Source organism: Nyctibius grandis, chromosome 4 (genome assembly GCF_013368605.1).
Source record: "Nyctibius grandis isolate bNycGra1 chromosome 4, bNycGra1.pri, whole genome shotgun sequence".
NCBI lineage: Eukaryota > Metazoa > Chordata > Aves > Nyctibiiformes > Nyctibiidae > Nyctibius > Nyctibius grandis.
The window spans coordinates 61,319,240-61,335,501 of record NC_090661.1 but is presented as its reverse complement, the minus strand read 5'-3'; the positions used below and the strand labels follow the sequence as shown (position 1 = coordinate 61,335,501).

General features: G+C 37.1%; 1 protein-coding gene across 3 annotated transcripts in view; it reads right to left on the bottom strand.

The window, feature by feature from the left end:
* The window catches only part of WDR20 (WD repeat domain 20), a 48,719-nt gene that overhangs the window by 18,920 nt on the left and 13,537 nt on the right, over positions 1–16,262 (bottom strand). The gene's annotated exons all lie outside the window — the stretch shown is intronic.

Below are 16,262 nucleotides of genomic sequence, written 5' to 3'. Positions count from 1 at the left end.
GTGCTCAAGATCAACGTATTCCCAGAAGGCTTCTCCTGCCAGAAGAGCCATTCCACCATAGAGGCAAGATATCTTCTACTTTCCTAGTAGCAGCTTTCTCAATATTGAGTACAACCAATTCTGGATTAAAAATAGCATATTCTCGATTACCTGATTCTTGCACTGTAAGTCTATCCTTTTAACAGGCAAACATATGATACTGGTCTCAATAATTTAAAAAATGGTCAACTAGATCCTAGGAGAGCATTTTCTAGGAACACTGACTCAAGATACTGATACTGTGAATATAAAATACATTTTAAGCCATTAAGCTACAAAGTAATTGTGTTTCTGACACTGAACACAGAATTCAAATATAGCTCAGACAAAATAAGTGCTAACAAAACTGAGGAACTTCAATATAAACACTGAAGATCTGGCACTGAAGTGTCATAAGAATCAAAAGGAACAGAAAAGCAATTTAAAATGCGCTCTCAGTTGTGTAACCCATGTTTATCCCCATATCACTTCTGAACAGACAACTTAATCTTTCAACATCCAGAGATTAAAACGCACACATTTAAAATGCATCAGGTTCAACCTTTTTTTTAAAAAAAACCCTCTTTATTTACTAGGTTCAGAATCTGTAATTAGAAAGCTGCAGATACTCAACAATATTACAGACCTGAGATGTAGCTGTGATTTGGGACTTGAATTCTGATTTTGATATACACTTTTTCAGTATTTTTAGTCAGAGGAAATCGAGCCAGCAATATAAGAAATAAAACTTCTTTGAGGAAGAGGACAAGCTTCATATAAAAGAAAATTGCTGCAGTGTATTAAACCTTCGAGGATGAGGTCTAAAAGGCAGCAAATCCTGGTGTGCATGGAGATACACAGACAGAAACTAGACCTGTCAGTAGGGAAAAATCCTAACTAGCTACACAGTGAATCATGTCAGGTGAACCATTTCCAAGGCATATTTAACTACAGGATACACATAAGCATATATATGCAACAGTATTGAAGTTGCACTTATGTTTTGCAGTGTGTATTATAAACCAGTTTAATCAGGTGTATGACCTCCTGGTTGAAAACTCCAAAATGAGATGATGTATTCCACCTTCTAAAGTCAACAAATTAAAAAGTTATTCTCCAGAGCCCAGAGATCCATTATAAGCTAAAAAAGAATATTAGCAACACCTCTTCAAGGAGAACTTAAATAGAATACTAGTTCTACTGGGAGACCAAAGGAAGAGGCACATGCCTACCAAGGAGCATTCACAGACAGATGTAAATGTGTAATTTGAAGCCGAAAGATCAAATCCTAGAGGCCGTGCAGTTCTCTCTCATATTGTGCAAGATTCCCTTGTCCTGTATCACTAGCAAATAAGGGGTTCTGTCTATCAAGACAGAACTCTCAAAACTGAGGTAGCGCTTCTATCCACAAGAGCACTCTACAGAAACATATAGATCCATTCCTTCATACCTCAAAAAAATGCAGAGTTAACAAGGTTAACCTATGAGGCTCAAAGTTGTGTCCTCTGGACAAAAGTTCTAGCAGGACCCAATGCCTAAGAAGGAAGATCCCTTTTAAAGTAAAGAGACCTCGGCCTACTGAAAGATCAAAGAACCACAGACTCTCCCAGCCAGCAGAAATCACGGGTATTCCCAGGTTGTTCTCCTTCTGAATCCTCACTATCCTTTTAAGCAGCAAAGAATCAATAAGTGGCTATCTTCAGATCGGAACTATACCTTGCTCTTTTCTCTGGTTGAGGTTTTATATCACTAGCTTTTGTTTTTGTTGTCCGACAAATTTGGTGCGACTAAAGTTCCCCATCTTCTGAAATTGTGTGATAACAGATCTAGCAAGACATGAAATTCTGATAAATTAAATCTAAGCACAGACTTCACTGTGCTTGTTCTAGCTGTTCTCTGGGAACCAGATGGCAGTGACAATGTGTCTGAACTTAAATGGAGTATAAATAAACTAATTCAAGCCAGAATTAACCAGGCTTCTACTGACAGGGATGCCTTGCCTTTTATTTACATGCAGCTAGTGTTTTCAGTTATAATATAGTGGTCTCATGGAGACAAGTCAAATCTACAAGCACAAAAGTACTCTTTTGGTCTGGATCTCTCTTAATTGAAAGACAAGGTAGTATCAATGAGCATAAGAACTAGGAGACATTTTCTTTATTTCTGCACAGTTGAAGGTTGCTATTGGATTTTGATAAGAACAAGAAAAGCACTTACTCATAAAATTCAATCGCACCTGGGACTCACGTGTTTCATTAGCTCACCACTAAGTCCATTTCCTATAGCTATTTTGTGGAAGATCTGATTCTCAGAAAAGAGCTTTTACAGGAGATCTGAGCCCATAACTGTGAAATCCTAAGATATGACACTATTTACTGAACAAGGTGATATGAACTCCCCCCTCCCCTCAAAAGAACGGCGATGTACTTTGAAAGAGGACAGAAAGATCTTGGGATTAAGTGTTACCAAACATAGAGGTTAAAAGCACAGGATCAGGCACCCTCACCTCCGCCTGAGCTGGCAGCAAGCTATTTGTATGCTTCCTGTCCCAGTTCTTTTAAGATTTTCTTCTGAAAAACACTCAGGACTATTCCAGCCTGTCCACTTTGAGAAACTTATTCCATTGTGGATGATTCATGATGAGAGCAACACTTTGTAATCACAATTGAAAGAAGGTTGGGGCATCTAATGCAAGGCTAAGAATCAATACCCATCCTCACTTCGAATAAAAATCTGTGCAAGCCATTGAAGTACATCTTAGCTAATCAAGATTCTGGTATTAGCACCTTGGCCAACTGCTACCTGCATTAGAAGTCTGTTCCTTCCAAAATACAGTGGTATTTCAAGTACTCCTTGGGCAAAGGAACAAGGAACAATGGTTATCAGGCAACAAGAACAAGAGGAATCTCACACAACACCTGTCTAAAGTCAGTGATGCAGCTGAACAAAATAGTTGTACCCTGGGCACCAACAGCTTCCGAGTCCTGTCTTCGAACAGATTAAAACTCTAGAGAGAATCTTACACTTAAAGAAGAAAAACTGACCTACTTTGCCATTTAGTTCTTTGTGGTGAATTTGTACTCTAGAAATAAAATGTGAACCATGTAACTGTTTTGGGAACTTCCTAGTCCCATTTAGTTAACTCTTGCAGCATGCCATTTTAGCAAAATTACCCCCACTCTGCTGGGGCTGGAGGGGGACAATCTAACAGTCTAGCAGTTGCCCATTCACCCTGAATCATGACTTCCAGCAGAAAGGCAGTCAAATGAAATCCCTTCACCACAGCTTTAAGTACCTAAACACTAGGAAGAAAACGGAAGAAAAAAGTTACCTCAGTCTGAAGCAAATATTTAAGTTTTCAGATTCTGATGTTTGAAATGTCTGATTAGAACAGGCATCAATAACCTTGGTTCTGTAGCTGTATGTAATTCTAAGGTCAAAGCCAGATTTATATCTGTCCAAGATTCGTTCTTTTTATGCGCTATTGATCCAAGACTTAGAGCTTTCATACTAAGATTTCCCAAACAGTGAATCACATTATTTCAAGTCAGTATTTAATCATGCTCCTTGACAGATGTGATTTCTTCCTGTATCTTTTGTTTTCCTAATTTACATCTGCAGCTTTCTGCAAATTTTAGTTGAATGAAATGTATCATAGATGCTACATTTCCTTCCAAGCTAAAAAACATCTCCAACATCAGAAAGGAAAGGAGTTATTTGCTAATTTATCTCAGATAATTTCACCTGTAGTCACCAAAATGCTTCCTTTAGATACTTAATAGTATTTAATATCACATTTGCCAGCAGACTGGCTTTCAATGGGTCATAGCTATAAGTGAGATCAAGATAGAATACTAGGTCTTTAAGCCTGGAAGTAAGGGCAAACATTTAATAAAAACTTTACTTCCAAAAATCCTCTTAAGAAAATCTCTGTTGTCCAGAGAATTAATTGATCTTGAATGGCAGATTACAGATGTATGTAGAGCTCCAAGGCAAAATAAAAGAGAAAACACAAAGAATCAAGATATTATACTTTTCAAAACAATTTCCTCAGCATTTCTGGAGCTTGGAATTCCCAACTTATTACCTATAGCTTGTTATCTCTTCAATACCTTGCTGTCCAGGGATGTAATGGTCCCTAGTCTATAATCAGAACAATTTGAGAAAGCTGTGCTTGTTATAATGCTATACAAGTAACATGAGAAATCAACTCTTAGATTTATTACTAAGTGAACTTTACTGAACTTCCCAGATGCTCTTTAAACCCTAGCTGAAAAATAAAGAGGCAAGGTAACCCCTGCTGGAGCACTTTGCCTTACAGTATCCCCTAGTGAACAAGGCAGGGTCTTCCAGGACAGACTTGCTAACTAACTGTATCAGCAAGTACACGGAAAACTAAACCAGGAGGCCCCTTACAGCGTGTTTATTCTTCCTCCATGTCTGTGCTGGTCTCCCTCTCCTTCCTGCAGAGCTAGCTGAAGGACAGAGAAAGTTGAGGAACATGGCAAGAAAGCTGAGATTCCTAGGCACTTTTATAGAATTTTCTGGCGAACTCCATTCGTTGTTTCTGTACACAAGTGTTTCTGTCAGAAATACTAGCTTCAAATATTTCACACTGGAAATCCCTCTAATTCCTTTATTATCAAAGGAGTAGATTTCCAGGTTGTTTTTTTTTTAAAGCCCAAATACAGCTCACTTAATATTAGCAATAGAATCATTTGTAGTTACTTCACTGTTGCTGCTTCAAGCTGGTCTGATCTCTTAGCTGACCCTGCTTTGGGCAGGAGGTTAGACTAGAGACTCTCAAGAGGTCCCTTCCAACCTGAGTAACCCTGAGATCCTAAGCTTAGGATCAACCAAAGCAGCAGCAATATGGCCACTCCCAGCTTACTTAACAGGTCTGGTTTATGTCTTAAAGGAACTTCACACAGGAAGAAAACAACAGGAACAAGTTAGTTGTCTTTCCCTATAAAGAACACTGACGTAGAGCAAAAGTTCTGCTTAACTTATATGAGATACACAACAAAGTCCAGGCAACACTTCCCTCAACTATAAAGCCCTAATAAAACACTCTTCAGTGAAGCTGACAGTGCCATAGCCGATCAGTAATAAACTGGCTTCTACAAACATAAGTGCATGTAAGCTTACAGACTGCTGACTAATGGCCCTAGCTTTCTCAGTAGGAAGTTTAAAGTCTGGCAAGAACTCACATCACTCCCAGGATCTCTTCAGATTCAACAGCACAAACCTGTTAGGTAGTGTCCAAGTGAACACACATTCAGGGCCACTTCAGAAGTCCCCAGAAAACTTATAAGCTAGTTTGAAAGCTTCCGGGAACACTTATAAACTAAAAAAAAACCAAAAAGGTATAGACTCTCTTTAGGATTCTATGAAAAGCCAGCAGACAATCACCATTTGTAAAGTTGCCCTATTTATACATAGCTACAATAGGCTTCTTAAACATAAGGACAGTTTCTTAATAAGAGCTGCTTTTTCCACACCTGAATGATTCACTTAGGTTTAAAGGGTTGCAAAACAGGTGTTTTGTGTGTACACACAGACCAGTTTTAAGCGTCTCCTCCTAAGCCTTGCAAAGCCATTAATGGTAGGGAAATGTTAGGTCTTTATTTTGCAACACTGCATTCAATGCATCTGCTTTTAAAGTCACATTTGTAAACCTCAAGAAAACTTATTTCATTTTCAATTTTGCTTTTAAAATTTGGCTGAACTTTCAACTCTACGAATTGAAGCACCAATAGCTTAACGCTCACAACAGCACAACCAATGCTAGATTTGCTGCCAATTAATACAAGGACAAGTATGAACTAACACTAAAAATAAGCACATGCATTCACTTTCCCTTATTCCCCTCTAACTGAAGGCAAGAGAACCTATGAGAAAGGGATGAAAGTTGCACTGGACAACATAAATTTTGAAAATTAAAAACTAAGAAATTGGAACACAAACAATTAGCAGGCAGGAAAAAGAATCTGCTACTTTTAATATACTGCCTCAAAGACTTTCCATTAAGGTATCTCTCTATGGTGTCCTTTCTCTAGAAAGTCTCCAGAAAATGTAGCTGCCAATTCATGTCGGTTTTACTTCCATAAATTTTAAGATTCTGATCTTCAAGACCTGATCATTATTAACTTGGCTTCAGTGGCATATCTTCTGATATAATTTTTCTAATACACAAATATTTTGAATGATCTCACTTAAAGTTTAAAATAATTTACATTTATACCTGCTCACAGCAAAAGCATTTCAAGATTTATTTCCACTCAACAGAACATTTACTCTCCCCAACAACACTGCTCCTCATAAATGGGTTCCCATATCTTTGCAGAAGGTTTTTCATAAGTTACAAAGCACTTGATTAAATGCTGAACAGGAACACTTAAGGCATATGACAGTTTCTAGGATACTGTATAAGAACAGCTCTGTCAGTAAAACAGGGACACCAAGTAATTTTATTTAACCTAATTTTTTTCAAGTGTTCCACGCAATTCATCCATAACAAAGTCTTAAAGATCAATTTTGTACAAAGCCACTTCCAAATTTGGGAAGCTACTCAATATTCTTCTCCCTTCTAGATTTAACTTAAACTTGGGGCCATACCAGACATACATGATTTTTGAAAGGAAAAAAGCATTACTTAACAAGGTTTCAGCATTTATTCATACAGCAGACAAATACGACCACATACATTAAGATAAACGCTCTAGTCCAGACAACTGGACATAAATCCATATTCAGGTAAAGATCAGTTTAGCTTTCTGAAGTATCCAAAAAAATAATCATATTCTGTTTCCAGAATTATTGTAAGCACTCAAACGGAGCAAAGAGCACACACTGGTTTGAAATAAATCTATGTGATATTAACTGAACCAATGGTTATGTAATTGGCAGGATGAAGAAAGTGGATGTGAACACCATAAAGAACATACATGAAGGACTGTCTGATTTACAACTTACCATAACAGTGTTAACTCCATTTGAGTAAGGCTATAAACCAAAATATTTATCTGGTTACAGTACAGATAAGCACATCCTACTGAAAGTTATCTAAGGTGAAAGCACCAACCTACCAATAACTCTAGAAAAAGTAGACACTTATTTAAAAAGAGTTCAAAAACCCAGAACGGTAAGAAAAATCCTCCTCTTTGCAAATCCCCATTCACTTCACAGTGAATCATACATAGAATCAACTTACCCTTTGTTTCTCTGTAAGACTGGGCAAATGGCATTAAAGTAGGACAGGAATGTTAACACATTTGAACTACTGTAGGCCAGGGAGGTTGAGGAAAACTGAAACAAGGTTTTGAACCCCTCCATACAAAAAATACCTCCTCTGTCTTCTGAGCAGAGAACACTGCTGCTGCCTCCATCTGCCACAACCCAACAGAGGTGTCAAGTCACTGAAATTGTTCCTTTAGAAACTTAAAGCATTTTAAATTCAATGCATAACTCATTTGGTAAAATCTACACCCATGCTGACACTGCTCCTTTTGAGCAGAAGACCAAAACGTACAACTTGTGACAGTGCTGTTCAAAGTCAGGTCAGACCCAAAGTGTTCTAACGAACTGACCACAACCCTCAGCACAGCTCTCCACAGCAAGTCCTGGTGAGTCCTGAAAAGGTCTGTGAGCAGCGCTTAGCGTCTCTGAAGGAAACTGAACAGCCTGGGAGGAAGCAGGCTGGAAGCACTCCAAGTAACTCAAGCAACCTTCAGCTGCACTACAATCAAATCACTGAAACTTCAGGGAAACAACATGACATTTTAACTTCACTTTTCAAAAGGTGTTTGTTTCTACATATTTAACAAAGTTAATTTTTATTATACTTGCAGAAGAAAACCTGCCCCTTTCCTCCCTAAAAGCACTCCAATCCTTTACATCACACTTTGCGCAGTACTGCTTTACTATGATACGGAAAGAGCACAAGACCTTTAACTTGTTCTTGAGCATCTCAACTATCACTCAGAAATCCACACTGAAGAAGAGCTAACAAAAGCAGTATTTCAGAGTTCCTTTAGCAAAGTTCACCTTATTGTGAGTGCCAGCTAATGAGACATGATCAATTCTGATAAAAACTGAGACTTTGACTTCAGTGTTATGAGTTTGGCCATACTAAACCTGTAAACAGGCTGGTTAAACTCAAACAATTGTGAATATAGTCACTGTATCACACACTCCCAACAGACATGAACTGAATTAGATATTCCTTTTTGGTTTAAGCAATTAGTTGCCCTTTTTTTTTTTTTTCTTTTAAAGGAAGAAGGGAAAAGAAGGCTCAATATCAGTATTATTGTCTCTTCCCAGTGGCTGGTCTACAGAATTTTGGCTCAACTGTAGCTCAGCCTGCTGGATAAAAACTCTCCAACAGAAAGCTAATTCAGAATCATGTATGTTCTGCATGTGATGCAGACACCTTCCTCCTCTTCTCCCCCTACTCAGCTCTTTTTAAGGAGATATGTAAGAAAGAGATTCGCTGTGCAGTTTTAAGTTCGAAACAATGATCTCTCAGGGCTATTAATAAACCATGGGTGACAGGTCACATTTTTATACTGGTCTCTCCCTCACTTGAAAATTCAGACACAGATTTAACAAGTCATGCCACATACATACTTCACAATCACGGACTGCAGAACTGGACCACAATCCAAGACCTTTTACTCCAATACCATTTCTTCAACAGTGGGCAGATGCATGTTCCAGAAGTAAGTTCAAGAAGTTAGCTGCATTAATGGATTATTGTCCATCCTAGATTTCTTTCAGGAAGCCATTTAAATTGAAAATATGGAAGTTTAATAACCCTTTACAGGATTTTTTTTTTGCATTAACTACTGCATGGAATTGCAAATATTGCTGGATTTTAACACCCACTTTCTGTTCATTATTTACTTAGATGATTGAAGCAACACATCCTGATAAAGTTAAATATGTGGAAAAAAGTATCAGTTCTGAATTTTGTTCCCCTCTAATTTTACTGAATACCTTCTTGTTCCCAAGAACAGACAATTATGTCTAACATTCCTTATATACACAGCACTTATACTGCTTACTAGAATAAGCAGTCCCATCCTTCTCGGTATTTCTACGGAAGTTTTCATCTATCACAATTTTCACCATTTCTCTGAATCTCTTTGTAATAATCCTTTTTTTTTTTCAGACCTATATGAACACTTATAGATGGATCTACTGATTTATACAATGCAATACAATTTATTCCGTTCTTGTTTCCAATATTCTTCCCCATTCCATTTCTTACAATAAAGAAAAATTATGACTCAAGTATTGATCAATTAAGGCAGTCATCTATAGCAATCCCCTCTTTTTTCTGTGTAGCAGTTCCAAACTGACTCAAGTTTTTTCCTGCAGTGTGTGCCACCAAAAGATTAGTGGGAACAAACACTCCTGCTCACTCGCCTAGCATAATTGCATCTCCCAAGTTTCTTAAAACTGCCTCTTGCCTTGACAGTTTCTGCTGCTTTTCTCCTTTATTTCTTTTCCTGAAGTTACAGATCCACCACAGAACTATAAATTACCATACATTAAAACTTAGTGGGATGAAAGCTATTTAAAGTTTTATTTACTGTGGCTAATCAGTGGCATAGCTCATCACTTCCTGCAGCCTCCAAGTTCTCGCTTTCCTTTGAGTTAAACCCTAGTATAATCTTCCAGATGCTTTCACATTCTGGTTTTCACTATGAAGTGATCAGTCCTTTTTAAAGAGGTCAGCAAAAAGCACAGACTAACCTGTAATTCAATATAACAGTTACTATTTGTAACAAGTCTTCAGCTCAGCCTCTTTACACTCAAAACTCATGAGAACTCCTGAACATCCTTTCAGCCTAATACTAAACTGCTTGTTCCATCACCTCCAACACTTCATGTTCCAGTAACACCACTTCCTAGTTATCACGACATCAAGCCTTCCTTCCCAAGACACCACGTGCTATAAAGGCTAATTAATCATAGTTTCTCAATAATAACCGAATCTCCTTTCCTTTAGCCTCCAACTACCTAACATAATCTCCAATCCAGATTATGCAATGCATAAAACAATGAGGTTGAGTCACATGTCAGTGTAGGTGCACACAATCTCAATGTCCACTACAACTCTAGCCTCAAACTTCAGGAAGTTTTTAGAAGTAGTGTCTCAAGCCACAAATTGACCTTTATATAACAGCTTCCCCTCTGAGGGATGAGATTTTGGAAAAGATGCATGTAAATACATATACTAATTTACATTCAGAAAGAGAAAAATAGCTGCATGATTTGCATGTGACCACACCTACAGAAAACTGTACTGCAAGTCACATGCAATAATATCAGATTTTGCCACAATATACTGACAGGACTGCAATACGAAATACTCTGTTCACAGACAGTTCAAAGACAGCTGATTAAACAGGGAACCTATCAAACTGAACATCACCCCATTAAAATACCAACATATAGATCTCCGTTACAGTTAGCTAGCCTGAAGACAAACAATTGTGGGAAAGTGAATTAAATACTTCAACGTCTTTCACAAACACACACAAATCATTAAATATATATATATAATGCACAGAATTGTGACTTCGGGACATGGTTTAGTGGTGGACTTGGCAGTGTTAGGTTCATGGTTGGACTCTATGGCCTTAAAGGTCTTTTCCACCCTAAATGATTCTATGAACATAAACAAATCACTAAATATATGTAGATCATACATATACGACCTAACATACATATAATAATTAACACAGACAAATCACTTTATATATATATATATATATATATAGACTATCCTAGTCACATCTGTTAAACAAGACATGGCATACTGAAAATATGTCAACCTTGATTACAGTACTTAAGTAATTTATCTGTCTCCAAGAGGCTACTCTATTCACTCAATGCCCTTACAGTTAGAGGGCAAGCCAACAAAGAATGTCACTCTTCCCTGCTTGTGAATATTGCCTGCTTTGTGCAAAACTCTGTACTTGCAATTAAGATTTGCTTGATAAATTAGGATTTTAAAACAGTATTCTTTGGAAAACAGACTCTGATAAATTATAAACAACTGCATTTTCTCTCCAAAGTGATTATTTCAGTTTAAAAGTTTTCTTTTGTGTATCTTATTTAACAAACTTTGGCAGGAATTTCCTACTGTGTTTGCCATAGTAACCCAGCAGCCTGAGCCTCTACTTGAAATTCTGTTTAACTGTTTAGTGTTGCACATTGATCAAGATACATTAACATCCTAATGTATTCCAACGAGTGAAGCAAGGAATCACCTTATTAACTATAACAAACCTCAAAGGATTTTTGCTGTTGTTTAAGATGGGATGGCAATGGGGAAACTTCATTGCCAAAGATGTGCACAAATAGCTACCAAATAAAAAGAACGCACTCAGATGTGAAGAACAAGGTATATTCATTCTCTAAGTAGTTACACTAGAAGAGCAAGAGTCTCTATTTGACACTGGCTTCTCTCCTGTGAATCAAGACTTTGCATTCATGTCAGAAAGGAAAATTGCTTCCAATAGTGTATTTGAATGAGAAAGACAGTTTCCATACATTAAAGCTTGTACCCTGGTGGAAAATTGTTCTGTTCTGGTGCAAGAGGGGCCAGGTAACCGGCTAACTTACTTGAAGTTCTAGCATTAACATTAGCAGGGCAAAGCCAAGCCACAGTTACTAGCTTCTCTTAGTTTCCATTCTGAAGGAAGATCTTTCTTCAAACATTTATCTCAAATACAGGATCATGAATAAGAAAACAGCTGTTTTAAGCACATGGAATCTTTCCTAATTCCCAGAAAACATACCAAATACCTCAGCATACTAGAATTTTTATATAAAAGTAAGTGAAAAACAGATTAGGAAAACCTGAAACAAATACAATACAGAGAACCATCTTCAAGAATACCTAAAACACAAAATAAATCCCCCTGAAGCTTTCCTACAAAACCACTGAGATACTGTTACCATAAAACATAGCATGCTCTTTCCATGATATTTGCAAAGTCAGCTGTACTTCCATTCTCTCATTGGACTTTACTGTCTCCAGCTCCTCAGTATCTTATACTGGCTTTTAGATCCAGGAGAGGAAATGATGTAAAGTAGCCTCACTCGGTACCACACAGATAGCTGGATTTATAACACTATAAATACATTTTCTTAATTCTGTTAATTTGGCTCAGCTCTAAGAAGCTTCTGGATGAAATGCTCTGCCTCTTCTTAAAATCTATTCTGTACTTCCCAGGGAGTCTGTAGCCTATCACACTGCAATATTTTCGTTATGCAGTTGAACTATTAGCAATAGCTTACAGCAGGGCTGGTCAAAGAGCAGGATCCTTCCCAATTAATAGTAAATTTTGCATGATTGGGATTCGTGGGAGATCTGGCAATGTCTCTTATACATCTAGGAAAAGTTTTGTATTATTTATTCTCTCCCTTCTTTCTTCTCCCTTTTAGAGCTGTAAGAAATAGTGATTGCTTTGCTCAGCTAATTTAAATCACACTCTTCTTTCTCCAGCTTTCCATTATCCATCATCTTCTCCTAGTAGCAGGAGTTGAAATTCACCTTCATCAACACAAGCGACCACAATTTCATACAATATTAAAGCCATCTTTTCAATGCCTTGTACAACGGCACCAAAGACTCTTCCTTATTTCTATTTGTAAGCCTCATTTGATATATCTTTGAATTGCACTTATCTCCTTCTGCCTTCAACAGCTGTATCACAAGCTGGCTCAGCTTCTAATCAACATTACACTCTGGTTATCATCTTTTCAAACTTTTCTGGCTGAAGCAAAAATTCCCTATGTATGTTTTTCAAAGAATTTTCACTTCAGTTACTGTTCTGATATCAGCTTGTTCCTCCTTATAAAATACTCTGATTATGAACAGTGATGCCTCCAACTTTATTATGAGAATTTTGCCATCATGTACGTGCTCTTATTTCTTTATCCCAACATCACCAATGAAAATATTAACTGTTTCCAAAACCAGTCCTAGAAGACCTCAACTTGAAGCGCTCTTCTCAACAGCTGTCACAGTCCCTGTAATCAGTACAATATGTAAAAAGTTATCAAGAACTAAGCATTTCAATTCTCTCCTCATTTCAGAACAGAATGAGTTTAAGGTTCTAGAACTCCCTCAGTTAAAATATCTATTATAGCAATCTAAAATTGCCAGTTCATACAAGGACATATACTTGTTACAATACTCCCTTACTACCAGACTGTTACACTAGAAAGGCTGAGCACCTGAACTTCAAATAAAGCTGTCTATATAATACATGTTATACATTAATGTTTTCCCACCAGAAGGAGACAATGTTTTACTTTAAGCAAAACAAAAAAGCTAACACAGAAGTCTACTACCTCAGAATTTCAAAAGCCAAAACTGAAAGTGACTCAAAGCAGTTGAGAATTCTCAGTTTTTTGGAGTCTTTTTGTTGTTGTGGTGGAGTGCGTGTTGACTAGCATTCTTGCATGTTTTTCTCTACCTAAATACAATCAAGGATAAGCCTTAAGAAAATACCCGCCTGTCACTGGCGGGTCAAATGGTTTTTAGCATAAGTTTTCACTGTTAGGAATACAGTGAATTAAAAAGCAACTGATTTCAGCATACTAGGGAGCATACCACGTATTCGCAGGCACTGAATAAAGTTCATGCTGCAATACTACTTACAGACCGTCACATGCTGTGTAAAGAATATATCACCTTCTGTAAAGACTGGAATGCACTGAAGCACATTAGTCTCTTCACTTTTGAGGAACTGAGAAAATTAAGTGTACTGTAACAATTATATCTTTCCTTAACTACATTTCATAATTAAGTTCTGCAAGGTTCACTTAAGAGTTATGCTTAGTTAACTGTAATTCCTTTCTCAACAGTTACAATCTAATAAGTTATAACAGATTCATAGCTCTGAAGTAAAAAAGTAATCGTTATCTTTCTGATCTCCTCCTTGTTCCTTATCCTCCAGTGGATCCTTTCATTTCCTCCTACAGTCTAGTCATACTGTTGCCTACACTTATAATCAGTCCTTTCTCACCTGTTTTTAATGCTGAATGAGGTATGATTCAGACGAGCTGAACAAAGATAAGATACATATACGAGATGTAAGAAACAAATTAAAATAAGGTAAATAGGTACGTAAATATCAAGTGGATTCCAAGTAAAACCACACATTCTGGCACAATTCAGTTCTCATTCAGTTCACAGGCTCAGTTGGGATACTTATTAAAAACACTGAGTAAGTTACTTTCACTGGGAAATAGTTTAAATTGGTTCAGCTCTGTAAGTAAAACTGGTTAGAAAATTATACCCGTTAAAGGTGACACTCATTTAAATCAGAGCTGGCAGGCTGCTTTTAGATAGCCCCCAAAATATGGAACAAACTGGAAACATTGCATGACTTAATGGTAGTGTCATCTCCGAGTTGTTCATCTCCTCCCCATGCACACACAAAAACAGGTTACCTGACCTGTTGGACCAGTGTTCTAGTCAGTCACACCTTCAAAGCAATTACTTTCACTTTAGCTTTGAACCTTATTTTTTTCTTCTCTAAAACACTGGTATGGTTTTGTTATGACACCAGAAAAATACACTTTAACAATACATGCACACCTATCGATAGCATCCTTTGAGGTCAACTGTATATACAGCTTGCCAGAGACAGAACTGCTGCTTTTGTTTTTTCTTTCAAGTGATCAGACATCCAAAGTATCCTTAAAATACATCACACAAAATTAATCTCCCTGTTGAAAGACTAAGGCTGCTGTAGCTTCATCACTGAAGTTGTTCAAATTTCATTTCTTCTAACCTCATACAAGTGTGTTTTACAGCAAAACACCCCAACACCTGCAGTCCCTTGACAATACTGTAATCTTTTCCAATTTTAACAGTAAAGCTTAAAGTAAAACATTCCTCTCTTTAAGGGTATTCAGAAGTATTGAAACAAACAAAATATACAGAGACTTTAAACATACAAAGAACAAATAACAAAAAACCTCACTGATTCAGGAATCAGCATTAGGACTAAACTTTATTAATTGATTTACTCGAAATTTGAAAGCTACTATATTATCATCATTATTAAATTAGGGCAAGTTCAGTTTCATGTAGACTTGTCAACAGGTAGAAGTGAAGTATAAATTCATACTGCATAACAACATATCCAGTACAGCTCCATTATACTAAATAACATACAGGCAAGTAGTAGTAGGTTGAGTTTCCACCAGTCTACCACCCTGATATTTATCTTTGAAAGTTTCCCCCATCCCCTTTTTAGCACATAAAAGTTATTTCTTCGGGGGTGGGGGGGGGGGGGGCCGCAGCAAAAAAGCTCAGGATTATCTGTTGCTATAACAAAACAATGTTTTAGTCCAACAGTGTAAATTCACTGCTTGTAAGAAAAGATTATCCATTACAGAAAAGCAGTCTGAATAATTGTACCCTGCACTGCCCTGTTGCTATAGAAACTTATTTCACTGTAGCAGTTAGTTGTTAATCAATTTATATTTTTTCATTACAAAGCTCAATAAGAGTCAAATACAACACAGTAATGTCTGTCCAGTAAGTCAGAATTACGTCTTTTCTGGCTGCTGTTGGATTTTGCAAGCCCTACAGGAATGCTGGACATTTTTGATACAGTGTTTTTGTTAAGCCTATAACTCCATCATGTTGCAGCATGTTAACAAAATATTACTAGAACAAAGCACTAATCACTTTTGTACTAAAAATAAGATGTAACTGGCTGTTATTCTAAGAGCCCCAGAACAGTCTTACAGAAGCTATGTGAATAAATTATCCACCAAATGTATAAACTATGCTCCAAAACCAGAATGAGGCCCACTGGTTTATACTTTTTATGGTCATATTTAGTAACAGACAGATGAAATAAAATATTTGCCTTAACTTTTGTCCTGAAGTTGTTAATTTGCAATGCATCTTCCTTCTGGGGGTGATGACATTTCATAACAACCCAACCCAACTAGGCAAACTGTTATAGAACAAGAATAGTAGCATAGGCTACTATAAAATAAATATCAAGGACCAAATCCCTAACACAGATACACTGCAGTGAACTCAGATTTCCCACAATCCCATATGTACAATATCTAGGGTATCACCCGGTCCGCAAACCAGAATCCTGCTTCAGAAGTTTTAGAGCAAAAGGCAGCACGTTCCCAATTTCAGCACTGGCTTTCCCAATAGCCTTATTTTAAAGTAAGCAAAGTATTAA